This window comes from Harpia harpyja, chromosome 21, assembly GCF_026419915.1.
Source record: "Harpia harpyja isolate bHarHar1 chromosome 21, bHarHar1 primary haplotype, whole genome shotgun sequence".
NCBI classification, from domain to species: Eukaryota; Metazoa; Chordata; class Aves; order Accipitriformes; family Accipitridae; genus Harpia; species Harpia harpyja.
Genome location: NC_068960.1, coordinates 22247432 through 22257722, shown reverse-complemented (window position 1 = coordinate 22257722; position 10291 = coordinate 22247432). Strand labels below are relative to the sequence as shown.

Below are 10291 nucleotides of genomic sequence, written 5' to 3'. Positions count from 1 at the left end.
CCAGCCCAACCACCTTGGGATCCCTCCCAGCTCCCCGGCCATGTCCCAGGCTCCCGGGCTGAGCCCTCTCCATCAGCCCATCGCTCACCTTTCCCCGCTTCCCCACTGCGCTCAGCAGTGCGTCCACGTTTCGGACGCCAGCAGCGAGACGGTGCTCCATGGCTCCTTCCAAGAGCTCTCCTGGAGCTGCGACCCTGCGCTGGCACCTCTCGCTCCAGAGGCACCCAGCTGTGGCCACCACAGCTGGTCTTCCAGCAAGCGGCTATATAGAGCAGTTGCACATTGTTGCATCATTGCATTGCTGCATCATCACGTTGCCGCACCACCGCATTGTTGCATCATCGTCTTGCCACGCCGCTGCCCAGCCGCCCCAGGGCCCACCTGCAGGCCCCTCTGGACACGCATGAGGGCCACCCGCTCTCGCTGACCCTGCTTTGAGCAGGGGGCCTCGACTCGGTGCTGACCTGCTGCCCCTTCTTCCTCCTTGTACCTCTTTTTCCCAGCTTTGGCCTTCCGATGGCAGGGCTGCAGCTGGGCCGCCCGCGGGCGGCTGCTGCTGCTGCTGCACTGGATTTGGTAGACCATTTCCCTGTCATGGGCAAAGCAGCCTCAACTTGGGGAATTGCACTGAATTACATTTCTGGCCCACCGCTCTCAACATCTCCTTCCTGATTTGCATCTTGAGAAACACAGAGGACAAACGAAGGATGCAGGAAGCCCCTCTCCTCCCCTTGCCTCAGGCTCCCCTTCAGCCCAGACACCTCTCTGTCCCCTCCTCAGTCTCCCCTGTCACCCTCTGTGACACCCTCCCAGTGCCTCCCGGGAGGTGACGGGCGGCGCGGGACGTTCTGCGTCGGTGCAGGGAGCACCTCAGTGCCGCCTGCTGCTTCTGACCGATCAGCTTCCTCCCACACCAGTGACCTCACCACACCCCAGCAATGTCACCTGCCACCGTACCACCCTCTTGCTTGCCTCTGTCCTCTGCCTCTGGTTCTCACAGTCCCTGCTCTCCTCCTGCTTCCCCAAGGGGCTGAGGAGCTCAGAGCTGGGGGAAAGTGGGCACAGCGCTGCTACAGAAACCTGCTGCTGGGGATTCGCGGGTTGAGTCCTGCATGGAAAGGAGGCACTGTCACCTCTGTCAGGAAGAAAATACCCTCCTGATCACTGCAACACGCTCACTCACAGCCCACACTGCACTTATTGGAGAGGGACCAAAAAAATCCATTCATTGCCTCTGACACTCAAACGGTTTTAACACGGACCTGACTAGTGTCTTCCTGACCCTCTTGCAGAAGGGGATAAGGAGCCACCAACAACCGCAGCCTCTGCATCTCCAGACCCCCCTGGAGAACACACTCGGCACTTGCTTTCTGCAGAGACACCGCTTCCTCAGCAGCGGGGGGACGGGTGTGAGCCTGGCAATATATAAAACAGTAAAAGCAGGGGCAAGCCAGTGTTACTGGTCAGCATGTCCTGCTGCCCCAGGCTCTAGGCAACGGAGCAGCCAGAGCATTCGGGTGTATCGGACTGTAAAAGTGAAAAGGAAAAAGGAAAAAACCTTGGGGAAGCTGAAGTTCTAGTCAAAATCACACCTCCTGTCTGAATCCACAAAGACCCTGTCCATGGTTTTTTTGTCCTGGCAAGGCAGAATAAAAAAAGAAAATTAATTAATAAAAAGAAGCCAAGAATATTACGCAGAACAGCTTCTCTTCCAGGATTTTGTAACTTGTAACCTGCAGACCGACGCAGATGCCACTGCAAATGCAGATACCGCTGCAACTACCAGTTCAGATGCAGATACCGTTACAGATTAAGATACCATGGCAGAGGCAAATGCCACTGCAGATGCAGATACCACTGCAGAGGCAGGTACCACTGCAGATGAAGATACTGTTGCAGTTAGCGTTGCACACATACCATTATGCCAAACTTTTTATATTCCAAGATTTTGTAACTTGCATCCAAGCTCTGTGCCCCCCGGAATCCTCATCTCCATCTTCTCCACCATCTCCTCCTGCCATCAGCCACAGAAGGAAGTCTGTCTCAACAGCTTCAGTAATTTGACCAGAAGAAAGCAAGAAAATGTGTTCCGGTACTAAGAAGGAAGGGCGGGAACTTGGGAGTCATTTTCCTTTTGTTACAATCATTAGGGATGTCCGTCCTTGTTACAAGAGAGATTCCCTTTGCAAGAACCAAAGGGCATCTCTCAGGAGAAGTTAGCTTCTAGTTCTAACTCTTGACTATTTTCTGACTTTCCTCACCTTTTGGAGCTGGGCCAGAGCCCTCTCAACATCAGGCATCGCTTTTTGGAGTTAAGCAACAGTAACCCTGAGTTTCTCATGTCTACTCATTTCTGCCTTGCTCTTGTAATCCTTGAGAAGGATGCAGAAAGACTCTCAGAACTGTGACCTCTTTGTCTGGCCAGCCCAAATACATTTATTACAATACAGATTCCCCCTACATGGTCTATTTGTGCTAACCAGCCACTTAACTCGCAGGCATATGAAAGCAGCTCTTCTCAGGGAAAAAAAAACAACAACCATAACCAAACCCAAAACCCACTACAGAAGACCAGAAACGTTAGCTTTCAAACTGGCATTGTTTGAAAACAGAAACCCTCTGCCCAGCCACAAACGCAAAGGAATAAATAAATTCAGTGTGCTTTTAGTACGTAACATCAAGAAACAAGACTTTCAGTTGTATTTCACAGTTATTGGGCCCGTTACATTGCCATGTTCACATACAAACAGAGGAAAAAAAACCCTCATAAACCTCTCTAAAGTGGGTCAGAGGAATAGCCACTCTCACAAAGATTGCTGCAGACAGAGTCAACAAGATCAACCATGAAATGCTGAGCAAATGCCCCAGCTGCAGTTTTCTCGGAGGGGTCCTCCTGTTTCTGCAGCGTTTGCATCGGCTGGCGTTCGCAAGGTGCCTTTCAAGGCAATGCTGCATGTCAAAATTCAGCCTCTCGTTGGTACGTCTTTGACCTGGATTTGGAAGAGCGACCACAACGTACAACTCATCAATCCACATAAAATCAAGGACACCAGTATTTGCATTCTCCAGCCCCTCCAGTCCCCGTGTATGAAAAACAAACAAAATCCCCCCATGTTCCTATGAAGAAGCGATGGGCCAAACTAATCCTCTCCTGCTGCCCTAGCATGCGCTAGTCTAATTAGACATTGTTTTATTGGGCTTGCAGAGAAAGAGAGCCTTGGGACAAGCTGAAGGCTGTCCAGGATTTTCTGCACTTTTCAGCATTCACATTTTATATCCAGTTTGGTGGAAGTAAAGACTGAAAAAAGAAATGGAGAAGGTTGATGAATGGTGAGTAAGTATTACTGTAAAGGTGGATAATTATTATTAGAATGGTGACAGTTTTTTATTAGAAATAAAATGATATTATTATAAAGAAACACCATTATGAAGAGGAAGCCTTGCCTTTTCTGTTGACTGCTAATTGGGTATTGCTCTTATCGTTCCCTGACTACCTGGAAATCATGAATGCATGCGCACCACAAGTCATGTCTCATTATTTTGGGAATGTGTTATTTTCCACTGAGTACCAAGACGACAGCTCTTAATTACATGTCCCGAGAGCAGCCTCCGCCGACTGTCCCCTGCTGCGCACCAACACGAACAGCACTGTCCCCTGCCCTGCCCATCTCCACGCTCGGGAAGAGCTGTTCACACACCCCTGCCCAGGCCACCCCGCTGCCTCAAAATTCCTGCTGTGCTGCTCAAGGCCATGAAAACTGTCACGCTACAGCTGTACCCAGATCACTGTTCCTCATTCTGAGTGAGACTGCCCATTCCTGTGTATTCCCACCTGTCTACAGCAGCTGTTGCCTTCTGTCTTGTAAGCGTTTTGGAAAAGTACCCTTTTTTTCCTGAATACCCTCTTTGACCTCACTACAGGACAGGTCCCCAGTCCATCACCATGGCTGGTAAAGTCTGCAGCGATACAGAATTGCGCAGGGATGACAAACACCCAGTGGTCCAGCTCATTTCAATTGTTTAAGACAAGGCTTTTGGCTAGAACACAGTCGAGAAAATTTAAAACCTAACACTCCCATCTGGATCGGCAGCTCTTTCTTCATCAGTTCTTTGCATTTCTCTCATTCCTTGGGAGTACACAGCAAGACTTTCCTCATCAAAAGAAGCAACAAAGATCAGTCACAAACATGCAGAAGACCGGACATCCACATACTTGCTGCCTACCCAGTAACATCAGCAAGGCCCTGCCTATACACAAAGATTAAATTAACATACAGTTTTCCTACGCAGGGAGCAACTAAGGATCAACCGAATACAACCATCTGTTGTTACCTATTTGCACAAGAGGCACATGCTGCTTCAGCTTCTATCTTTCAGGCTGTTACCCATGAGAAAATGGAAGCACGTTTTATTGTAAGAGGAAACCTTCAACTGGAAAGCCAGTTCATGGCCTGATTTGCCTCTCTATGCATATATCTAGTGAACAGTCGAGGAAACGTCACGTGAGCAATTAGCAAAGCAAACCCAGGACACCTCAAGAGGTCCCGTAACTACACGAGTCTGTCTTTCCTTTTCACCCCAGTTCCCAAAGCACCAAGGCAGGAGCAGGCAGGGCACTCATGCGCTCGGCTCACACCAGGGAGGAGAGAGCGGGAGCAGCCCTCTGTCACCCAGGCTTAGCAACGACAATTTCTGCTCTCATCTGCGGCTTAGTCCATGTGTAGTCATGCGTGTGAGTTATGGCCTAGCCATGGTGATACTGCTCAGTTTAGGGTTAAACATGAGACGTTGTCCTTTAAGGAGGACCATTACTCCATAGCTTCACTATGCAAGCCTGATCACTGTGTATAAACTATGCATGCTTTGCTGAGGACCGTACCCTCGAAGAAGGAACTAAAGACTGATAAAAAGGAAACATCCTGCTCCAGAAGGCACCCGAAGATTGCCAAAGCAGCATGAACTAGGGGAAAAGCAAAGGCAGCAGGGGGAGATCACGACCACCGACTCCATTCAAGGCTGGAAGAACCTGCCCCCCACACCTGCAAGGAGCATGCACGCTAATTTACACAGCAAGCGAGGCTAACTGAAATATAACTGGCCAACAGTAGATGAGATGGTGACTACTAAGCGATGAATGTAAATTTAGGCGGGATTTTACTAAGCATGTAACAGAATAAATACATTGTTTTTCTTTGGTGTGGCCTGCCAGCTTTGTGGAGTCACCCCCCAGCACCCATCTCTGCGCAGACTTCAAATAAACAGATTTCTCGGCTCTGTGCGCATATCGCACGCCGGGTACCGACCCCCGCTCGTGGGACAACACACGTGCAAGTACAGTACCGACCCAGACACGAAACAGAGGGTGCCAGTTAACCCCCGGCGCCACGTACGCTGCACCTTCTGCCATCGCCTCCTCTCCACGAATCGCTTTCCAGTCTCTTCCACCTCATCCCAGCTCAGCTACCTGCACTCTGGCTCAGGGCTGGCGACCCTCGGGGCAGCAGCAGGAGCTGCTCTGACCCTGGTTGTGGGGTTGTTCCTGGGGCCGAGCGCTCGGGCCCAGGGCTGGTGAGCTGGGCCACGGCAGGGCCCACGGGTGATGAGGTCTCCAGGTCTCCCCCAGGCCCGTCCACGCCGGGAGACAACCTGCACCTGCAATTGCAAACCTGGTCCCGGCCTTGGCCCTGGTCCCCCCCTCGCCCCGGCTGCCCCACCCCATCTCTCCCCCATTTCTCCTCAGGCCACTCAGCCTCTGCCCCCTCCGGCCCCGCCCCAGGTCGGCAGTGACTGACAGGCCAACACCGGCTCCGCTGATTGGCTCAGCCATGGCCAATGGCGCAGCTGTTGCCGGGCGGGCAGGGGCAGCCCGGGCCTCTCCTCACAGAGCTGCCCTGCGCCAGCTGCCCCCCGCCAGGGCAGCTGCTCCTCAGCCAGCCGGGACACTGGGCCTGCGGAGAGACGGCCTGCAAGAGGGGCCATTCCACCTGGAGCTGTTCTCTCAGCAGCGCAAGGTGTGTGCGCAGGTCTGCCCTCCCTCGGTCTGCTCGTGGGGTCTGGGCCCCCTCAGGGAGGGGACATGAGAGGACAGGAGGGGATCTGCTCTGGATTCGCTCTGGATCGGCAAGTCTTTCCCAAAAGGTGGTTCTGTCTGGGCTCCAGCCACAGCCCCGGGCGGGAGGAGCTGCGTGACGGGAGCCGCTGGCCTCGGCCAGGCCGGCACCCGGCAGGAGACAGGGCTCTGGCCCCGGTCGCACCGCCCGTGCTGAGCCCAGCACCCAGGGCCTTCCTCAGGCCTCACCTTCCCCCGGGGCTGAGGAGGAGAGACAGCCTGTCCTGGCGTGGCCCAGGGCATCCTCCTGCGGCCAGAAGGAAGGACAGAGCCCCGTCCCTCTCCCCACAGGGGCTGACCACTGTCCTTCCCTTCTGTGCCTGGGGCTCCCCAGTGCTGGCAAGGCCCTGCGGGGCTTCAGGGCCGAGCAAATGCTGGGGCACCGAGGGCTCCTGGGGCAGCTTTGGGCATCTCCGAAGCCGAGGCGTGGCTGCCCCTTTGCTTCTGCAGATGCAGTTACCTTCTACCCGCTTCGTGGTCAAAACTGTTTCTTCGTCACGGCACGTGGACTGGACAGATGCCACCTCCCTGTTAGTCTGGGAGGACCTCAGGGCAACGAGGCGGTCGCAGCATGCACACAGGTAGGAGGGCAGCGGCAAGGAGCCCTGTCAAGGTTTTCCTGCTCTTTCAGATCTGAGCTCAGACGTTGGTGTGCATCCCAGCACCAAAGTCTGCTTTTTTTCCTCCAAGCTGCACAGCTTTTTGCCGGCAAGAGCGAGTTGGGCTGAGCTGGTCTTTGGGATAACTTGGCTCCTTCCATTTGCAATTGCACGCGTACGCTTTTCCTTTTTTCCACCAGTGTCTTCCTTTCACTCCCCTTCCCCCCAGGTTGCATTCTTTTTCAAAGGTAATTGTGATTTGAGTTTCCAGACAGATCATGGAGCAGGTAGGCACAGGATGTACGTATAGGCTGGTCTAGACCTTCAGAGCTGCTTTACCTTTAAAGGCTAGATAGATATGGGCTATGGGTAGAGTTTCTGTTTGCTAATTATTACTCCTTTTGGGGCCCTGTGACAATAAGTTTGTCTGCCTGCAGATCTGCTGCAGTTAAAACTACCACTGAAAGAGTTTTGATGATGGCTGCTGTTCCATGTGTTTTCATTTTGGGTACCCATTTCATAGAGCTAAAATTATTCCTTTGCAGGTAGGTGACAGGGATCTTCTTGCGCTGGTCTTTTTTTTCTGGGGCGCATCCTGATATCCTTTGTCATCCAGAGCTTTCCCCTTTGTTGCCAAGAAGAGTGATGGTCGTGATGTGGACCAAATCCTTTGAGTAACAATTTCTTCAAGTCTGATTATGAAGGTGCAAAGCCTCATTTTGAGAGTCCAAAGCCTTCTTTATAGGGTCCAAAGGCACATTTTCAGGCCCAAAGGCTTCTTTTCAGGCCCAAACCCTCATTTTTGAGCTTCCCAAGCCTGCTTTTTGGGGACCAAATCCTCCTTTTCATGGACCACAGGCTCATTTTTAGTACTCGGTCTGCAATTTTGAGGGCCCGAAGCCTCCTTTTGAGCATCCGAAGACCCCTTTTTAGGGTGCAAAGCCTTAGTTTTTGGTACCAAAGCATCCAACTGAGGGCCCAAAACCTAATTTCAGGGTTCAAAGCCTCATTTTCATTTCTAAAGCACTATTTTTAGGGCCCAAAGCCCCATTCTTAAGGCCCTGACCCTCCTTCCGAGAGTCCAAACCCCCCTTTCACAGCTCTAAGCCTCAACTGTAGTGCCCAAAGCCCTATATTTGGCACCAAGGCTGAGGCCAATCGTATGAAGTTTAACAAGGCCAAGTGCCGGGTCCTGCACTTCGGTCACGGCAACCCCATGCAGCGCTACAGGCTTGGGGAAGAGTGGCTGGAAAGCTGCCCGGCAGAGAAAGACCTGGGGGTGCTGGTTGATAGCTGGCTGAATATGAGCCAGCAGTGTGCCCAGGTGGCCAAGAAGGCCAACGGCAGCCTGGCCTGTATCAGGAACAGTGTGGCCAGCAGGAGCAGGGAGGTGATTGTTCCCCTGTACTCGGCACTGGTGAGGCCGCACCTCGAGTCCTGTGTTCAGTTTTGGGCCCCTCACTACAGGAAAGACATTGAGCTGCTTGAGCGTGTCCAGAGGAGAGCAACCAAGTTGGTGAGGGGCCTGGAGCACAAGTCTTATGAGGAGCGGCTGAGGGATCTGGGGTTGTTCAGTCTAGAAAAGAGGAGGCTGAGGGGAGACCTTATCGCTCTCTACAACTACCTGAAAGGGGGTTGTAGTGAGGTGGGTGTTGGTCTCTTCTGTCAGGTGGCTGGAGATAGGACGAGAGGAAATGGCCTCAAGTTGAGGCAAGGGAGATTTAGGTTAGATATTAGGAAAAATTTTTTTACTGAGAGGGTTGTCAAACATTGGAATAGGCTGCCCAGGGAAGTGGTTGAGTCACCATCCCTGGAGGTATTCAAAAAGCAAGTGGACAGGGTACTCCAGGGCATGGTTTAGGGGGCATGGTTAATGGTTGGACGTGATGATCTTGAAGGTCTTTTCCAACCGAAATGATTCTATGATTCTATGATTTCTGGGGGCCATAGAGGAGCCAATAGGTTCCCCGCATTGTCAGAGTCCAAAGCATGTTTGTGGCATCTCTGCCATCCTTTGCAGGAACAAGGCCTGCTTTTGAGGGCTGAAATCCTCATTTGGAGGGTCCAAACCTGTCTTTCATTACCCATAGCCTTTTTTTAGGAGCCACAGTTTCATTTTTAGGATTTTGTGGTGTTTATGTCACTGCTGATAGGGCAGGCCCGGGAACCTGGCTTGTGCGGGTGCTCGCGATGTCATTTGTGCCCCAATTCCTCTGCCAGAGGGGGCAGAGGCTGAGCAGCCTGAGGAGAAACAGGTGAGAGATGGGCTGGGGGCAGCTAGGGCAAGGGAGGGAGCAGGGCCAGGGCCAGGACCAGGGGTGCTGCAGGCACAGGAGCAGCTCTCTCATTTTTAGAGCACAGCATCACTTTTAGGATCCAGCCAGTCATTTTAGGGTCCAAGCCACATCTTGAGGGTCCAAACCCTAATTTTTATGCTCCAAATCCTTCTTTTAGGGCCCAAAGCCTCATTTTTAGCATCCAAAACTTTGATTCTAGTGTTGAAAGCCTCCTTTTTAGGGTCCAAACCCTTGCTCTTTGGGCCCAGGGACTCATTTTGAGGGTCCAGGGACTCATTTTGAGGGTTTTAATCACTCTTTTAGGCTAGTATGCCTCATTTTGAGGTTTCAAACCTTCATTTTTAGGACTGAACGCCACTTTTTAGAGTTCACAACTTCATTTATAAAGCCCAAGTACACACTTTTACGTCCCCAAGCCTCATTTTGACTGTCCAAAGCCGCTTTTTCAGGGAACAAAGGCTCATTTTTAGGATCCAGTCTGCAACCAGGAGAGCCCAAGGCCTCATTTTGAGGGTCCAAATACTCAATTGGAGGGCCCAAAGCCTCATTTTAGAGGCCAAGCTGCTTGTTTAGGGTATAAAGCGTCACTTGTTTAATGTACAACCCCTCATTTGGAGCCTCCAAAGACCCATTTCTAGGGTGCAAAGCCTTCGTTTTTGGTACCGAAGCATCTCTTGAGGGCACAAAACCTAATGCAGGGTTCAAAGCCTCAATTTCATTTCCAAAGCCCCATTCTTTGGGCCCAAACCCTCCATTGGAGGGTCCAAAGTCTCCTTCTGAGGGTCCAAAGGCCTCTTTTACAGCTGAGGGCCTCCCCTGGAGTGACCCAAGCCCTATCTTTGGGACTGAAACCTCGTTTCTTGGGGCCCTATCGGGACCAATAGGTTCCCCTCCTTTACAGAGCCCAAAAGGTCATGTGTAGCGTCTCCCCCATCAGTTTTAGTGCCCAAAGCCTCATTTGGAGGGCCAAAATCCTCATTGTTCTGGTCCAAACCTTTTGGTCTTTCATTACCCATAGCCTTTTTTTAGGCCCCACAGTTTCACTTGGGGGGTTTAAACCCTCAGTTTTAGGGCAGAAAGCCTCTTCTCAGGGTCCAAAGCTCCATGCTCCAGGTGCAACATGCAGCAAGGTAGACCTTTCCTTGCTAGTCCAAGAGGTTATTAGCATTTAAGCTAAATGCATGCTTGAGAATGGTTTTGCCGTGTTTTCACATACTCACTTTGAGCAGGCTTACGGGCAACCCTTTGTATAGATTTCTGTGCTGAGTGGAAGGTTTGAGTCCAAA

General features: G+C 51.9%; 1 long non-coding RNA gene across 1 annotated transcript; it reads left to right on the top strand.

Annotated features, from left to right (window-relative positions):
- Positions 1-5891: 5891 nt before the first annotated feature.
- Positions 5892-7435, top strand: LOC128134953 (uncharacterized). Its single transcript, XR_008232883.1, has 3 exons — positions 5892-6011; positions 6560-6690; positions 7254-7435. It is a non-coding gene; the product is annotated as an uncharacterized LOC128134953 (long non-coding RNA).
- The last annotated feature ends 2856 nt before the right edge of the window (positions 7436-10291 follow it).